Source organism: Heloderma suspectum, chromosome 2, assembly GCF_057233095.1.
Source record: "Heloderma suspectum isolate Gila_16-S chromosome 2, 16-S_ref, whole genome shotgun sequence".
NCBI classification, from domain to species: Eukaryota; Metazoa; Chordata; class Lepidosauria; order Squamata; family Helodermatidae; genus Heloderma; species Heloderma suspectum.
This window is the reverse complement of record NC_139459.1, coordinates 238,483,903-238,496,529: the sequence shown is the minus strand read 5'-3', so window position 1 is coordinate 238,496,529 and position 12,627 is coordinate 238,483,903.

The window sequence follows — 12,627 nt, the reverse complement described above, 5'->3', positions numbered from 1 at the left end:
TAGCCACCATTTGCGTTCCCTTTTTCACCATGATAGGCTACGTGAATATTTACGTAGCCTACCACAGCTAAAAAAGGGAACGCAAATGGCGGCCGCCATAGCCACCGCCATTTGCATTCCGTTTTTTGTTTTTTTTGCCGTGATAGGCTACGTAAATATTTATGTAGCCTATCACGGCTAAAGTGGGAACACAAATGGCGTAGGGGATGCCATTTGCGTCCCTGCTTTAGCCGTGATAGGCTACGTAAATATTTACATAGCCTATCACGGGCCGGTGTAGGGACGCAAATGGTGTCCCCTACACAGGACGCCATTTGCGTCCACAGTAGCCCGGCAGCGGCTGGAGGCCCCAATGCGGGTTGGCCCGGCCGGCAGCTCTGCAGACTGGCCACGGAGTGGAGCCAGCCAGGCAGGATTCCGGGGGGGAGGAACAGATCGCCTCCCCCCTATCGAGGATTCTGGGGGGAGGAACGGATCACCTCCCCCACCTGTGGAACCCGGCGGAGGCAGGTAGGCTGGGTTTCCTACACCCCTAGTCCCTGCTCTGAGCTGTGATAGGCTAAGTAGATACTTACATAGCCTACCATGGCTTGCCAGGGATGCAAATGGTGGCCGGCGTAGCGGCTGCCATTTGCGGCTACAGCCCGACAGCAGCTGGAGCTGCCGGAGCTGCTGCTGCTGCCAGAGCCGCTGGAGCTGCAGCCAGGTACGCTCCATTTCATGGGGCTTTTGTGGGGTTGTGGGGCGGGTTGCTCCGTTCCGCCACGGATTCCAGGGGGCTGAATTCATTGGAATTCGTCCTCCCTGGGATCCGTGGTGGAATTCTCTAACATCCCTACCAGCTGCACTGGTTACTGGTGCATTTCCAAACCCAATTCAGAGTACTGGTTTTGACCTGTAAAGCCTTAAACAGTTTGGGACCAAGTTACTTGAAGGATTGTCTACACCCATATCAGCCTGCCTTCACTTTAAGATCAGAAAGAGAGGCCCTTCTCATTTGCCCACCTGTGAGAGCAGTCAAGTGGGTGAACACCTGTGAGAGGGCCTTCTCTGCAGTGGCCCCCCACATCTTTGGAACAAGCTGCCATCAGAGGTCCACCATGCTGCCTCATTACAGTTTTTTAAGAAGGCCTTGAAAACATATTATTTTACTTTGGCCTTCTACTGATATGACTGCTACTGTTGCTGCTGTTAACATCATTGTTGATTTTATTGTTGGTTTTAATTGTTTATTGTTGGCTTTTATTGTTTTTATTGTTTTTAAATTTTTATCACCTTTAATATTTTAATTGTTTTTATATATTTTATTGTTGTAAGCCGCCTTGGGAGGGCTTCTGCTATGAAAGGCGGCTAAGAAATATTTTAAATAATAAATTAAATAAATACAATGTTTGGGATGTTTTAGCTTAGAAAAGTGGTGAATAAGCAGGTCAATGAAAAAGGTGTATAAAACTATGGATGGGGTATATACAGATACAGATAAGATGTTCTCCCTCTCTCATAATACTAGAACCCAGGCTCACCAAATTCTATATTTTAACATGTAATTTCACTAAAAAGAAGCAGCAGCAGCAGAAGACAATGATGGCAATGGAAGAAGAAGAAGAAGAAGAAGAAGAAGAAGAAGAAGAAGAAGAAGAAGAAGAAGAAGAAGAAGAAATGTAACTTTAAGCTTCTATGGGAAAAGGATTTGAGGACTCTCAATCACAAAAGGAAGATGGTTAAATATAAAGTTAGCTTCATTAACCCTCACTGTAAGTGAAGTAAAATATAAACTGGTCTTCCACTACTATTTAACTCCAGTGAGAATGTGAGATTAAACTGAGTTTACTCAGATAATGGTTTTAAATGCTGTAAATGAAATGCCTCCTAGGCAGATATTTATCATATGTAGTAGCTTTGTCAACATGCCCAGAATTATTGGCAACATAAGATCAGTATAATTTCATGGACTGTGGGGTTTGATGCAGAGTTTTCTCCTTTATTTGTACTCTTTAAAGTTATTGAATCAGATATTACAAACTTAAACAAAATGGATTGTATCCAGATTTAAGCTGGAGCAACTGTGCTGGCCCTTCTCTCTCCTTCCCTCAGCAGCCACTTCAGCCCCCTGAAAATGCTGCACAGAGAGTCAGGAGACCCTGCTGAATGGGGTGAGCTGGGATGTAGGGGGAGGGGGATCCCCCTCAAATAAGGCAGAGAGATCTTATGCAAGTGGAGCCCTTCCTCTAGAGGAAGGCAGATCCTGGATCCACCCCAATAATGGTTATACATTTATTAATAGCTGATAAAGTAATAGAAATGGGGAAAAAATACTCATGTGTCAGCCAATTGTTAATAGTTTATGGAGGGAGCAATCCTATGGCCACTAGTCAGTGGCTAGATGGACATAGGATATGTGGTTCTCCAGGAACTGACCTTCCCCCTTTCTGCGCTGCCTCGCTGGCAGCATAGAATGGCCCCATGCTCCGCGCTTGGAAGAGGACCACAGAGTGGCCAAAACAGGGCATTCTGGGGGGCATTCTGGGGTGGGGAAGGCAGAAATGCCAGTACAACACATCCAATATGTCATCCGGCAGCCTTCTCCCCCGCTCTACCTTCCAGCAGCTAGACAGCCGAAATCGGCTGTCTAGATGCAAATGCAAAGTGGCTGAGGTCTGGAGGGGACTATTGCCTCCATGCTTCTCCTGCCCTTCATTGTATAGGCGGTCGCCTCAAAATTCGGAGGCGGATGCCTATCCCCATAGGGTTGCACCCTAAATGTCTAGATATAGCAGAAAATGACAAATGAATGATAGAAAACATATATAGAAGAACTGGCAATCAATATATAATTAATGCCATAGATAAATAGACTAACTTTATTGGCTTCAAGTGTGGACATACTAGATTCAGAAATTTATTTTTGTTATAAAGAAGGTATTAGTTAATTATATTGCTTATATGCTCTTGACTTACTGTCTAATGTGTGTTATTTCTCATATTTTAACTTTTTAAAAGGGGAAATTAGACAAATCAATGGAGGATAAGGCTACCAATAGCTATTAGGGATAAGAGCTATATATTACCTCCAGTAGCAGAGGCAGTATGTTTCTCAGATGCTGGGAACATGGGCATGAGGGTGCTATTTCACTCATGTCCTGCTTGTGGGCTTTCCATAGACATCTAATTGGCCACTGTGGGACCTGGTGTAGATTGGTCTGATCAAGCATGGCTCTTCTGATCTTCTTATTTATGATTACATAGGCCATTAGTTCTAATGTTGCCTTTTGGGGCAAAAGAGAACAAGTCTGCCCCATCTTCTATATGACACCCCTTCAAATATTTGAAGACTACTATCACGTGTCTTCTTAATTTAGAAATATTCAGTGCTTTCAGCTGTTCCTCATGCAACTTGGTTCCCAGATCACTCACCACACTGGTCCCCCTCCCCCGGACACACGCCAGTTTGCAAGTGTCTTTCTTAAAATGTGACACCAAGAACCGGATACAAAACAGGATGATCAAGAATTTATAGCTGCTTCTGTTGTACTCACTGATACAATCTTTTGCTGCATACAGCATTTCCATCCCAAGCCTCCGTAACTGCTAAATTGTTGAATCATTATTAAAAGCCCTGACTGAGGCTTATACTCTTGACTTTTCCGTTTGATTAATAGAAAATAATCACTCTTTCTGGCTCTCCGGCTCCTGTGATTTAGTTAATTAACTGATAGAAGCAGCACAAATAGTTTTTACAGTTGTATACTTATTGTTGTAAGAATTATATGAAAATTAATCCCTTACTAGATGATTAGGGTTGTTTTTAAAGATCAGCTAATGAACAAAAATAGTCTTGTGTTGGCATTTTAATGTATTTTTAATCACCAGCTAAATAACAAAGAAGTGTCTTTTAAAATAATTAAGACTACACATCAAGTCTCCATAGGATATCAACAATAAAGGGGTTAATGATGCATCCAGTCATCATGGAAACAATTAAAAAAACTTTAAAGAACTCAAAGCAACTTCACCAATCTGAACTCATCTATGCCAAACAAAATTTCCACAATGCACAACATTTTTCATCCTGCAGAATTTACAGAAAAAAGTAACAGATAGTACTTCAGAATGGCAACTTTCAATTTACATACAGCCAACTATTTAAATTAAATTAAGCCCTAACAAAAGAAGGCAAAATAGCAGCCACACACAGAACATGATTCAGCTCACTGTATCAGATTCAGCCTGGCACTGTTTTCTATCAAAAGAGCACCATGGGGAACATCTTTTGTAAAATTAGACCAGAGCTTTCTAGACGTTTAAAGAACTCATTTAGGAGGTTGTTTACACAAACACTTGTCACCCTTTGACTTCAGTCTCTGATCTGTTTTTTCATCAAGGGAGTTAATCAGAGGTAATCCATGTTGAAAGTGGGAAAAAAGCCATTGGATAATGTAGGGCTCTTGTCTTCTGTCTGTTTATTCCTCAGATAAGTGAAAGCTAGCCTGGTCATTTTCTCAGAATGACATGCAGATTCTGGGTAGTTTGGGACATTCTAAGAAGCACCAGAGAATGGGTGCATAATGTATGTTTCTGGTATAATATGCAAAATGAACTCTTGAACCTTGCATGAGTCCCAGAAGATGCTGATAAAGCTCTCTTGGCTTGTGCCTGTCTTCATATCAGCTTTAGAGGCCTCAAAACCCAGCACAAAATGGCAGAAAGTTCCATTCCTTCACAAGCAGCTACAATTTCTAACTGGAACTAGGGATGGCGGAGAATTTCTCCCCGAAACTTAAGTGGAACCTCCCAGGTTCAGAGACAATATGTCTCCCAATACCAGAGCCAACGTGTCTCTCAATACTAGCTTCAAGCCCTGCTTGTAGGTTTCCCAGAGGTATCTACCTAACTACTGCTGGAAACAGGATCCTGGAATAGATGGATCTTGATTTTATCCAGAAAATCCTTAAGTTACTAAATTAATGAACAAGGATGCATAGCTAAAATACCTTGAGATTTTCTACCCCTTTATCATTGATTCAGGGGTTAACATTCCTTCTTCAACAACTGGTAAAACATGTGGTTCTTTTGGACTTCAAAGCTAAAGATTGGCAGCAACAGCTCCACATCTCTAAACAAAGGTCTCTAATAAATAAATAATACATCTAATAAATAAGTAATACACTGCATGGAATTAGGAATATGAATGTATCTTTGTCCGCTTTCTATTTAAAATCTTACAGGATACATGCTAGCTGAAAGAACAGATAAGGGCAAAAAGGGATTCTTCCCTTAGCCCTTTGACCCTGACTTTTTTGAATATGGTAGGCTTTGACTGTCAAATTAAAAATTTTCAAATGTGACACATTCAGGTCTTGTGACTATCAGTGTACAAAACTGTTATGGAAATATTTTGGGGTTTGAATATGCCATTTTAAAAACTTCATTTTGGAATTCTGTTTAAAGAAGATTCATGAAATACATTTAAAATGAGTAACTGATTTCCCGTTGTTCCAAGTAAGCGTGTATAGGATTGTGGTCTAAGTCTGACTGAATTGCTTAAAGCACATGCACATCTCATCTCCTACAATCTCTTCAAGTTTGTGTAGAGTTCAGGTCCTAAGGACAGGGTTGGTCCTACCAGAGTGAGGCAGTCACTGGGGATGGTGCGGAAACTCCCCCACCTGCCTGTGCTCCAGATTGCGCCCGCCAAGCCTCTGGCCTCACTTGCCCCTGCTCACACCCTCCCAGGCATTCCCTGCAGTCATCTGGACCCATCCATGAGCACCTGCCATTTTGCCAAACTTATTTTTACAGGAAAAAAAAGGGGGTTATTAAAAATGCTCAAATTTAAATATGTGCACATTCAGGCTGGGAAAGGCTGATCTATGCAATATTAGAGGCATAAATGGCCCATTTACTCCTCTTATATTACTCCTCTTATAAACATTCCCAGCCCACATTTGTTCATATTTAAATATGTTCATTTTTAATTACCTTCCCCTCCCCCCCCCCAAAAATAAGCTCAGCAAAATGGTGAGCATTCGCGGATGAGATCTATTCATTCATTTCATTTATTACATTTATATCCTGCCTTTTTTCCTCCTGAAGGAAGCCAAGGTGGCATACATATTCTTCCTCCTCTCCATTCTATCCTCACAACAACAACCCTGTAAGGTAGGTTGGGCTGAGAGTCTGTGACTGGCCCAAAGTCACCCAGTGAGTTTCTGTGGCTGAGTGGGGACTAGAACCCAGATCTCTCAGCTCTCTATCCACTACACTACACGGGGTCTCAGGGTAAGTGTGGATGGCTCAGCAAGCTCATGGGGGCTCAAGTCGGGTTCAGGGGGCTCAAGCAGAGACATCACTTCAGTGGGAGCCCTCCAGTACTGGATGGGGGTGGGTTCGTCCATCCCTAGCTGTTGCCTCAGGCAGCAGATTTTGGGTGTCATGAAAGGGCAGCACACTTTTAGCTATGTTTGTTTGTTTGTTTGTTTGTTTGTTTTATTGTGGTTCGACTGGCAGGGATGGGGAGAGGTGCTTATGGGATTTTCGGCCTAATTTACCAAAAATAATTTGGCTGGCTTTGGATACTATGCACTTTGACTTGGGTAGGTGGGTGAAGTGCCATTTGCTGCAAAATGTCTTGGGCCTAGGGATGTGCAAGGGTTGGAGTTTCCCTATTACATGAACAATCCCTAATATTTGGTGGCATAGCTTTTTCAAAATAAAGCCTGAGTGGCAAGACCTTTCCTTTCTTTGGGAGCTGAGCCTGCAGTGTAATGCTGTTAGGATGCTTTACCTAATAGCTCACATTTATTATTCTTGGTTTTATCCCATTACCCCTAATTAACACTCTTTGTACCATGTTAAATAATCCTCCAGTCTTGGTGTTTACTTCAATTATTTTAAGGCAGTTAAATCAATCCCTCCAGCCACCTAATCAGTAGTATTGGTCTCCCTAGGCTCCCTTTAATTTATCTCTGTCTTGAAAGTCCAAAAGTGTCCAGAACTAAATACATTACTTCAGAATTGCTGAGAAAAAAGGGACAGCCATCTCCCAATCATGTGGTGCCTGCTTAGGAACGTGCCTAGCTGCAAGCTATTCCCAGTAACAAACTGAAATCTATTATACTACTCACTGACACACCAGCTTTCAGGATTTGAATTCTTCAAGATGGAGGACTTCTAGTTGTTGTTGTTCAGTCATTAAATCGTGTCCGACTCTTCGTGACCCCATGGACCATAGCATGCCAGGCCTTCCTGTCTTCCACTCTCTCCCAGAGTGTGCTCAAGTTCATATTCATTGCATCGGTGATGCTATCTAGCCATCTCATCCTCTGCTGTCCCCTTCTCCTTTTGCCTTCAGTCTTTCCCAGCATCAGGGTCTTTTCCAGACAGTTTTCTCTTCGCATTAGGTGGCCAAAATATTTGAGCTTCAGCTTCAGTATCTGTCCTTCCAATGAGCACTCAGGGTTGATTTCTTTTAGGATGGACTGATTTGACCTCCTTGCAGTCCAGGGGACTCGTAAGAGTCTTCTCCAGCACCACAGTTTGAAAGCATCAATTATTCAATGCTCAGCCTTCCTTATAGTCCAGCTCTCACAGCCATACATTGCTACTGGGAAAACCATAGCTTTGATTATACAAACCTTTGTTGGCAAGGTGATGTCTCTGCTTCTTACTATGCTGTCTAGGTTTGCCATAGCTTTCCTCCCAAGGAGCAAGCATCTTTTAATTTCATGGCTACAGTCACCGTCTGTGGTCATCTTGGAGCCCAAGAAAATAAAATCTGTCACTGCTTCCATTTCTTCCCCTTCTATATGCCAGGAAGTGATGGGGCCAGATGCCATGATCTTCATTTTTTTAATGTTGAGTTTCAAACCAGTTTTTGCACTCTCCACTTCCACCCTCAACAAGAGGCTCTTTAGATCCTCTCACTTTCTGCCATTAGGGTGGTATCGTCTGCGTATCTGAGGTTGCTGATAATTCTCCCAGCAATCTTAATTCCGACCTGTGATTCATCCAACCCGGTGTTTCTTCTTCTCCTAGTACTACCAATCAAAAAGGATTGTGCAGCTATTCCATCTTTTTTTCCTTAATGGTTTTTTTTTTTCTGGTAAGAAAAAAGATGGAAGAAGCAGTGGGAAAACATGGGAGGTCTACAAATTGAAGCCAATATCATCTGGACCCCCACAAGATTCTGTGAATGAGACAATGTGATTATACAATAAAAGCTTTGTCTGGAAGCTCCCTACATGTGTTAAAAACAAGGATCATGTGTGCGCATGTGTGTGTTTATATACTGACTTCCATCAGAACCATATAACAGAATAACATTTAGCTTTCAAATTTAGCCCATGAACCAAAAAAGGTAAGATACCACCTACATTAATATTAATTGATTATGGTTATTTTACATGTAGCATCAATGTACATGGCACTTTACAGAATAACATAAGCAAAATGCTGAATTATCTTAAAGTTTTTCTAAAAATTCTTGCTCAGTAAAACCAGTCTGCTTTGGGATTTGTTCCAAATGAGAAGCAGTATATAGATATTGCTAATATAAATAAATAAATGGCAGGTTCCTGTACTAAAGTTGGCAAGGAAGACAACAGAAGCAGGGCAGGGAAAAACAGGGTAAAAAGGGATGACTTGGGGTAAAATGCAATTCTACCTACTTGAGCTTAATTTCATTTGGGATGAGGACTAAGTGCATCAGGTAAAGGCTTCCCTGAAAATGAAGGTCTTGAGCAGGGATTCAAGGCAAGAGGCAGAGCTGGCACTCCATAAGTGTTCTATAATCAAATTCTAGGCTCATGGAGAAAAGTTGTGCCTGGAAGTTTTTTGTGGCTGACATAAAGAAGGAGGAAAGGAAGTGATTATATCTCTGCAATATTTTTAATCACATTGGTTCACCACAATAGGTGTTGCTTAACATAAATGATCAGATGACAATGCATGTGAAGGTAATTCTGGGGTAGTAGCATTGTATTAAAGCCAGAGACCAATGTTTACTTCAGATAGTTTATGAAATGCAGATCTTAGCATTTTACCATAGTTCATAATATAATTACATTTTCTTAGGAATCATAAAACGTTCGGGGAGGGGGGATGAAGATCGAGTTCTTGCAAGTCCATCCCTCCTCTTTTAATTAGAAATGGAAATATTTAATTCAGATATAAAAGGGGGCCTATCACAATCATTCAAATCTTCAGCACCGACTGGATAATACGCCAAAAAGAGATGTTATTTTCATTACAGGAGACTGGAATGCTAAGGTGGGTAGTCAAACGACACCTGGAATTACAGACAAGCATGGTCTGGGAGAACAAAATGAAGTGGGACATAGGCTGATAGAATTTTGCCAAGACAACTCACTGTGAATAACAAACACTTTCTTCCAACAACCTAAAAGACAACTTTATACATGGACTTCACCGGACGGTTGACACCGAAATCAGATTGACTACATCCTTTGTAGCCAAAGGTGGCGGACATCTATACAGTTGGTAAAAACAAGACCTGAAGCTGACTGTAGTTCAGATCATGAACTTCTTGTTAAATAATTTAGAATCAGACTAAAAAGAATAGGGAAGACCCACAGAGCAGTTAGATATGAGCTCACTAATATTCCTCATGAATATGCAGTGGGGGTGAAGAATAGATTTAAGGGACTAGACTTAGTAGATAGGGTCCCAGAAGAACTATGGACAGAAGTTTGCAACATTGTTCAGGAGGCGACAACAAAAAACATCCCAAAGAAAAAGAAAACCAAGAAGGCAAGATGGCTGTCTGCTGAGACACTGGAAGTAGCCCAAGAAAGAAGGAAAGCAAAAGGCAACAGTGATAGGGGGAGATATGCCCAATTAAATGCAAAATGCCAGAGGTTAGCCAGAAGAGAGAAGGAATTATTTTTAAACAAGCAGTGCACGGAAGCGGAAGAAGATAATAGAATAGGAAGGACAAGAGACCTCTTCCAGAAAATTAGAAACATCGGAGGTAAATTCCAGGCAAAAATGGGGATGATCAGAAACAAAGATGGCAAGGATCTAACAGAAGCAGAAGAGAGCAAGAAAAGGTGGCAGGAATATACGGAAGATCTGTATAGGAAAGATAATAATATCGGAGATAGATTTGACAGTGTGGTCAGTGAGCTAGAGCCAGACATCCTGAAGAGTGAGGTTGAATGGGCCTTAAGAAGCATTGCTAATAACAAGGCAGCAGGAGACAACAGTATCCCAGCTGAACTGTTTAAAATCTTGCAAGATGATGCTGTCAAGGTGATGTATGCCATATGCCAGCAAATTTGGAAAACACAGGAATGGCCATCAGATTGGGAAAAAAATCAAATTGTATCCCTATACCAAAGAAGGGAAACACTAATGAATGTTCAAACTATCGAACAGTGGCATTTATTTCACATGACAGTAAGGTAATGCTCAAGATCTTGCAAGGTAAACTCCAGCAATTCATGGAATGAGAATTGCCAGATGTATAAGCTGGGTTTGGAAAAGGCAGAGGAACCAGAGACCAAATTGCCAATATCCGCTGGATAATGGAGAAAGCCAGGGAGTTTCAGAAAAACATCTATTTCTGTTTTATTGACTGAAACCTTTGACTGTGTAGATCTTAACAAACTGTGGCAAGTTCTTGGTGGTATGGGGATACCAAGTCATCTTGTCTGTCTCCTGAGGATATAATGACCAAGTAGCAATGGTAAGAACAGACCACAGAACAATGGACTGGTTTAAGATTGGGAAAGGAGTACGGCCGGGTTGTATACTCTCACTCTACCTATTCAACCTGTACGCAGAACACATTATGCGATGTGCTGGGCTTGATGAATCCAAGGCTGGAGTTAAAATCACTGGAAGAAACATTAACATCTCAGATATGCAGATGATCATGATACCACTTTGATGGCTGAAAGCAAGGAGGATCTGAGGAACCTTATGATGAAGATGAAAGAAGAAAGTGCAAAAGCTGGGTTGCAGTTAGGGATGGGGGAGACTTTCTCCCTGAAACTTCGGGGGGCCGAGCGCCAACGCATTCGGCCCCCCGAAATCGGCAGTGAAATTCTCCGCCACCCCCCGCCACCCCCCCCCCGAGATGGGACTTACCTTTCACGAATGTCCCTCCTGAGGCAGGTCCCAGCGGCAGTTTGTCAGGTCTTCGTCAGGGGCTGGGGTGGCAGCCGGTCTTTTGACCGGCTGCCGCTGCCGCCATTACAAGGAAAGTTAAAAAAAAAAAAAACCTCCCCGTGATAGGCTACGTAACGATTAACGTGGCCTATCATGGCTAGATTTGCAAAGTCAGCCATGATAGGCTACGTTAATCGTCACGTAGCCTATCACGGGTGACTTTGGAAAAAAAAAGCGCATACGCAAATGGCGGCCCCCATAGGGAGCCGCCATTTGCGTTCCTTATTTGGTCCCTGTAGTCTACGTAAAGATTTACGTAGACTACGGCGAAAATAAGGGCACCGCAAATAGCGTTGCTCTTATTTTCGCCGTAGTCTACATAAATCTTTACGTAGACTACAGGGACCAAATAAGGAACGCGAATGGCGGCTCCCGATATGGGGGCCGCCATTTGCGTACGTGCTTTTTTTTTTTCCAAAGTCACCTGTGATAGGCTACGTGACGATTAACGTAGCCTATCACGGCTGACTTTGCAAATCTAGCCGTGATAGGCTACGTTAATCGTTACGTAGCCTATCACGGGGGTGTTTTTTTTTTTTCGCGGCCGGGTAGACGGGGCGCTTCTACCCAGCCTGACTTTCGCCGGTGAGGGATGGGGCGCCTCCTGCCCGGCCTGAATTTCAGCCGGGCGAGGCGGGAAGCCTCCCCTCCCTTGCATGAACTTCGGGGGGAGAAGCGAAGCGCCTCCCCCCCACCGCGAAAAAAGCTGCGGGACAAGGTAAGTCCCTTTCGTACATCCCTAGTTGTAGTTAAACCTCAAAAAACCAAGATTATGGCAACCAGCTTGATTGATAACTGGCAAATAGAAGGAGAAAACATGGCGGCAGTGACAGACTTTGTCTTTCTAGGTGCAAAGATTACTGCAGACGCTGACTGCAGCCAGGAAATCAGAAGACGTTTACTTCTTGGGAGGAGAGCAATGACAAATCTTGAAAAAATAGTGAAGAGCAGAGACATCACACTGACAACAAAGGTCCGCATAGTTAAAGCAATGGTATTCCCCATAGTAACCTACGGCTGCGAGAGCTGGATCATAAGGAAGGCTGAACGAAGGAAGATAGATGCTTTTGAACTGTGGTGCTGGAGGAAAATTCTGAGAGTGCCTTGGACTGCAAGAAGATCAAACCAGTCCATACTCCAGGAAATAAAGCCAGACTGCTCACTTGAGGGAATGATATTAAAGGCAAAACTGAAGTGCTTTGGCCACATAATGAGAAGACAGGACACCCTTGAGAAGATGCTGATGCTAGGGAAAGTGGAAGGCAAAAAGAAGAGGGGCTGACCAAGGGAAAGATGGATGGATAATATTCTGGAGGTGATGGACTCGACCTTGGGGGAGCTGGGGGTGGCGACGGCTCACAGGAAGCTCTGGCGTGGGCTGGTCCATGAATTCATGAAGAGTCGGAAGCAACTGAATGAATAAATAGCAACAAATCA